Source organism: Schistocerca nitens, chromosome 2, assembly GCF_023898315.1.
Source record: "Schistocerca nitens isolate TAMUIC-IGC-003100 chromosome 2, iqSchNite1.1, whole genome shotgun sequence".
NCBI classification, from domain to species: domain Eukaryota; kingdom Metazoa; phylum Arthropoda; class Insecta; order Orthoptera; family Acrididae; genus Schistocerca; species Schistocerca nitens.
In genome coordinates this window covers 520773423-520780276 of record NC_064615.1, presented here as the reverse complement: position 1 = coordinate 520780276, position 6854 = coordinate 520773423, and the positions used below count along the sequence as shown (strand labels likewise).

The 6854-nt window shown below is 43.1% G+C and overlaps 1 pseudogene; it reads left to right on the top strand.

Moving 5' to 3' along the window:
- The first annotated feature begins 1942 nt into the window (after positions 1-1942).
- LOC126237813 (5S ribosomal RNA) lies at positions 1943-2059 on the top strand (annotated as a pseudogene).
- The last annotated feature ends 4795 nt before the right edge of the window (positions 2060-6854 follow it).

Here is a 6854-nt window from a genome sequence, read left to right as displayed (position 1 = left end):
ACTTCACGCAAAATGAATACACTTGCTGAGAATGACAGTATCAATGCAGTTAACTCAAAACAGATGACGGATATTCATGTAGCGAGCATGCCGTTATTCAATAGAGCGTGTAGCACACTGCAAGGCGCATTTTCAGTGGGCTTCCGACTTTCGTTGACGCTTATAAACGATAAACTACAGGCATTCAAACAGGATTTCACATGGAAAACTGTTCCTTTCCTGCAGAATAACTTTAGGTCGACTTCATTGGGTTACCGGAATGTAATCAACTGAGGTGAAGCCAACAGCAGGCAATATAAATCCATTACGTCAGTGTGGCGGAGAAGCGGTGATCGTCAACGCAGCGGTAATGTCGCGCCACCACGTGCAACATGTGCCTTTAGTCTGATGGATGTCACGGACCGATCGAAACCGATTAGGCACTGTAAAATGCTTTCGCAAGGAAACACAAATACACTGGGCTCTGTTCTACTGATAGGCTACAGCTGACACCGCAGTTTGTGAGACAGACATATCTTTATGTGCCTTACATTGCACAGTTCACTAGGATTATTAGAATCGTTTATCATGAGAGATGGTTTTAAAGAATATATCTCTACATTCTTTTCCGTTTTTCGTAAGAGATTCGAAACTCTACTTCTGTGGACCTATATCGCATTGTAGCCATGTGATTTGGATTAATCACAGAAAATCTAGCAGACGTGTATTCCGGAGGTGTTTGATTTAAATACAAATCTAGTAATAATAATTTGGATTATTTGTGGTTTCCATATCTGATTTGAAATTAGTACTAAAATGGTTCGTCAAAGAAGGCCAAGACCCATTTTCTCCTTGCAAAGTTACCTGACGGATACTATGTTGAGTATTAGGTTCCGTCCAGTACGAGAAAACCAATTACGACTTTACCTGATGTTGCTCACACCTTAAGTAAATGGGCTATGCGCGGCTCTGTTTACAAAGAACAGCTGGATGATATCGCAGCGTCTAGTCGCGCATGTCTGCATTCAGGCCTGGCAGCTAACTCGCTGTATATGATAATCTGTCTGAAGCTTTGATCCTGCAGTCAAATAATCTAGGCACTGATTAGAATTGCGAGTTAATATAGAATCATATATTAAATAAAAGGCAAATTAAGAATTCATAAAAAGATTTGTGTCCTAATTTCTGTAATTGGTGTGGATGACACAAGAGAATTTATGTTGAATAATATCTGTTCAAGAAATTAAATCTCAAATAAATGGAAAGTGGTCCTGCGATAAACAACTATAATACAAACAGAATGATGACTTTTTTTGTTGAGAGCGTTACGAGAATGGTAGCTGTGGTGTCACCGCCAGACACCACACTTGCTAGGTGGTAGCTTAAATCGGCCGCGGTCCATTAGTACATGTCGGACCCGCGTGTCGCCACTGTCAGGATCGCAGACCGAGCGCCACCACAAGGCAGGTCTCGAGAGACTTACTAGCACTCGCCCCAGTTGTACGACGACGTTGCTAGCGACTACACTGACGAAGCCTTTCTCTCATTTGCCGAGAGACAGTTACAATAGCCTTCAGCTAAGTTAATGGCTACGACCTAGCAAGGCGCCATTTGTACCATTGCATGTATCTCAAGATAGTCTCACTTGTATCATCAAGAATGCTGTATACCAAAGGACGATATAAAAGTTAAGTGTTCTAGTAGCTACGTTCTTTTCTTTATCACATTCATTACGAATCCTGTTCCAGACTTCGCGCCAGTCGGCGTGTGTGTACGTGTGCCCTTTCGGCTACCCGTCTCTGTGGACTGGCTGCCTTGTCAGCCCACTACAGTAGCAGAGCCCCAAGCCAAATAGTCATCCAAAACATGCAAAAAAATTATGAAGCTCTGTTCTTGAATAAATCATCCAGTTTTTCTGAAACTATAATCATTTGTTTTTCTGTGCCTGCATATCATATCTATAGGCAACGGCCTTGCCGCAGTGGATACACCGGTTCCCGTGAGATCACCGAAGTTAAGCGCTGTCGGGCGTGGTCGGCACTTGGATGGGTGACCATCCAGCCGCCATGCGCTGTTGCCATTTTTCGGGGTGCACTCAGCCTCGTGATGCCAACTGAGGAGCTACTCGACGGAATAGTAGCGGCTCCGGTCAAAGAAAACCACCATAACGACCGGGAGAGCGGTGTGCTGACCACACGCCCCTCCTATCTACATCCTCAACTGAGGATGATACGGCGGTCGGATGGTCCCGATGGGCCACTTGTGGCCTGAAGACGGAGTGCTTTATATCATATCTATCGATTTCCGTCCCATTCGGATAACTCTTTCGTGGTGTGTCCCCTTTTTCTTTCTTACAGTATACTGAACGTAATTGCAGACCTCCTCAATTGCAAAACTTAATGTTCTCTCTCACTCTCTCTCATACACACACACACACACGAGCGCGTGCGCCCGTGTGCACGCATATACAAAACATGCAATCATAACTGTGTATTTAAACGGTGACCTTAAAAGCATATCATCGATTACTACAGTTTTATTCCAGAGCTAACATTTGTAACAGTATGGTCACCTGCCAATGGGCTCACCAGTTGTTTCTTAGAGTTGCTAGCTACCAGCTGAGGAGCTGGACTTGAGCAAGTTCACGCCAAAACACCCTTCCGAACTAGAGTTTCACGATACCTGCTTGTGGGACTTTGGCACATTTGTACCGGTCTGCGATTTAGATCTCTCATTTTAACAATGTGAATTACATGTCGTGTCCACACTGCTCTGACAACTGTGCTGAAAAAAATATTTTTCCAGCCACTTAAAAGAGCATATTAGTCGCTTTGGAGCGACGTAAATGGTACAGAACTGGTACCAAGTGGTCACGTGACCCTTCACTGCTATCGTGAATTATGGAAGTGAGGTTCTGTTTACGTGCCAGTCGGTTGTATGGAATCAACACAGCAACATGCGTCGACGTGGTTGGTTGGTTGGTTGTTTCGGGGAAGGAGACCAGACAGCGAGGTCATCGGTCTCATCGGATTAGGGAAGGACGGGGAAGGAAGTCGGCCGTGCCCTTTGAAAGGAACCATCCCGGCATTTGCCTGGAGCGATTTAGGGAAATCACGGAAAACCTAAATCAGGATGGCCGGACGCGGGATTGAACCGTCGTCCTCCCGAATGCGAGTCCAGTGTCTAACCACTGCGCCACCTCGCTCGGTGGGTCGACGTGGAGACGCGACGTGACACAGGGGCAAAAATGATGTGTCGTGTTTGGATGCATTCATGACAACACCGTGAACGAAGCTGCCCGATTTGTTTGTCTATCAACGTCATCTTCCCAAAGTTTCTGTAAGGAACTGTATACCAGTCACAGCCACGTAAAAACAGTGATCGTAAAAAGATCCTAATGGAGAGGGACCAGACACAAGAGTCACATCTGGTTGATGACAGTTTTTTTTCAATTTCGATGGGGCTTGCTGACACTGAATGCAGGTCCATCTCAGTTTCCGAGCGAAAATTGCAGAGTAACTGAACGCAAAAGACATGTGCAGGAAACCTCAAAAAACGCCATTCTCACAGAGACTCATAAACCTTCACTTTGTCAGTGGGCCAAATAACACAGAAACTGGAGAGTACCCGACTGAGAGCGTGCTATGTGATCCAGCGCGTCCCGATCTTGCCTCTTTTCAAATGATGCAAGCCGTTGAGTGCACAGATTGCCCACTGAGCAGCTTAAATATATGGAGGGGTTATCCCTATCAGAGGTGACGGTTTCGAGATTTTTTACTTACTACGAATTGTGTCCATTCACTCATGTTGCGGAGGAAATTAAGCCGGATGTCTATTTCAACATTCTTGAAGGCCAAGTTTTGCCCTTTCTTCTACAACATCATGATGAGTATGCTTTGGACACTTCTGTATTCCAATATGACATCAGTCATTATCACTAGCCTGCGTGCAAGCTTTCCTGCTTTAAAGAACACTCAGGCACATTACGGTAGCTCTACTTCCAAGCGGAATCATCCGATCTTAATCCTACTTCAAAAGTCTTCCCCCATCTGGAGCAGCAGGTGATACGTAGCAACCAACAAACCCGCAGTTAGCTCCACAGAATTTACTCCTCGAGTGTGCTCAGGAGGATACCGCATACCTGTTGAAACTTTTCGATACTCCTCCTAGCCGAATTGAGGCTAGAGGTATTAGCATGATGTCTTCTGATTGTGACTAATTCATTGTTTAATGTTTTACTTTACGGAATTTTATGGATTGCGGTGCGGTGCGTTGCGGTACATCCTGCTGTGTTATGCCAATGAAGCTCAAAACGAAAGAATTTCGATACAGTTAAATAAATAGTTTACGGCAGATATTAATCATAAACACTCTATTTCAGTATGATAAGGAAACAATAAAATCACCAGTACTCAAATGTTTACTAAGCAGGAACAGTACAAATGGTTCAAATGCCTCTGAGAACTATGGGACTCAACTGCTGAGGTCATTAGTCCCCTAGAACTTAGAACTAGTTAAACCTAACTAACCTAAGGACATCACAAACATCCATGCCCGAGGCAGGATTCGAACCTGCGGTTCCAGACTGCAGCGCCTTTAACCGCACGGCCACTTCGGCCGGCCAACAGTACAAAAGACGACGTTCTCGACTCCATTAAGATTTAGCTTCATTGTGTTTTGGAAAAAAAAAAATTAACTTACGTTGAAGTGAGGACCAAGTTTGCTTCTAACACATATCGATCAACGCAAAACTCTTCCGACGAAGCTGCGATTAATAGTTTATGGCTCTCTTTGTCAACGATCATCCCCATATACTAATTTTCGCTAACAACAGTAATAACTGCAACAATTCATACGTTAAGAGCGTTGGATCTGTCGATATTTGACTCTTAAGTAATATACTTTCTGACCAGGTCTCTCCTTCCGCTGTGTGGAATGAAACAATAGTTCAAATTACTGCAGTAAAATAACGTCTTATTATCCTGTCAGTTAGGCTCGCATTCTGCACGAGTGGAGTTCAAATCTCCGTCAGACATGACTAAGTCATCTTTTGCGAGTGAAATTAATGTTTGTTTGGATGAATGCAGATCATTCCTCCTAAAGGCCGTGGGCAATTTCTGCCCCTCCTGTGCGTAATCCAGGTTTGCGCTCCACCTGTAACGACCGCGTCATCGAGCGGAACACTAAGTTTCTCGTCTAGACCCAACCACTACTTGCTTCTCTCCTCCAGTAAGGATTGCTACAGGAACAAAAATAGTTTCAAAAATAATCTTGTTTCTGTAACAGAGATCATTTGTGGCGACTAAAAAATGATTAGTATGTGTTTATGTATAATGTAATATTGTAATTTTACCATTCACGAAACTCACGACATGCACTTTTCTTCGATTAAGTGAATCGGTGTTTAAATAGAATACTTCCAAATTGTTGAAAGTAAACCGAGTAAGACGCAGCAGAAATTAAGAGACAAGACTCTTATTCTGGACTAACGGTATTCAAATTCTGGTCTGATCACCCAGATTTAAATTCACCTAATTCAATTGGCAATGGCCGTTTTCCTTCCTCATCCTTGTTCAGTCTGCGTTTGCGTTCAGTCTCTATCGTCATCGACGTTTGCTTTTCGAGCCATTGTAGTACCCGCACACACATTTACTGATACTGTTACGAAATAACTGATACCCATGGATAATTGTTCGAGTTTTCAAGCAGGGGAAGCTAAAATGAATAAACAACTAGACCACTTTTTCTTAGAGCTAATATTATTTGACAACCATTGATCTGTAATGTCTACAGTAACGTTTGTCATGGATATTAACAAACGACATTTCGTTGCTTATTTTTAATGTCTCTGAAGCTACTTTTCGGGTTTGGTAGACGAACTGTTTCCAAAATTACCTGCACTTACTAAGTTAATTGAATACTTAATCTCGAAGTGTAAAGTTTACATCGTTTTTCGAAGTATAGTTCCATAATGTTAGGAGGAGATGCATCGTCCATTGAACTGTATCCACCGTAATACGCCGTCAATAGAAATGTGCCGGTATCCGCAGCCACTGGCTGATATTTACGTAGCACGCAGCATACATCGGTAAACAACCATTGCGTGAGCAGCCAGATCATCAGGTGGGCGGAGAGTGCGTGTCACTTGGGCAAGCGGTGACTTGTAGACACGAAAGCACCGCCATGTGGCATAAAGAAGTGCGGGTCTCACTCTGTGCTCCCGCTGCGCCAAGCAGAGCTTCACGTGGAACATAGAATAACGCACTTCTGCACGAATCTCTTCAAACCCCTCTATGGCAGTGTTTTCCAAAGTGTGGTCCACGGGACCTAGCCAGGGGTCCGCGACGCCTAAAAATTGAAATGAGTTGTAATAAAATGAAATTCACAGCTATTGTGCAAGAAGCATTTTTTTCAGCTACTAAAAGGAAAGCAATTTGACATTACGCCTCCGTTTGCAAATTTAAATGTTTTTCTACTTTACTAAATCTCTGACCTGAAGCCGGTCAACCGATAGATAGGACTGCTTCAAGTGAAATTCCTTCTTTGATCGGGTACTTTGTCAAAAGCAGTTGTACGTTAACTGCACACTGCCTTGGAATTTATTTCAAGTGATGGAAGCTCCCACCACTACCATCAATTCCAGATTTATAAAAATAATGTAAATATTAGTCATTCCTATGCTTACAAATATCAAGCCTCCCATTTGGTTCAAACAATTCGTGAAAAAATGAAAAATATCAAAATGACATATACACACACAGCATCGGTTTTTAGCCGCTTCCGTTCCAGCAAAGATAAGAACAACTCTGAAACAATAATACGAGTACACTGCGGGCTTATTATTGATGAAACAAAAATTTTCAGCAACTTTAATT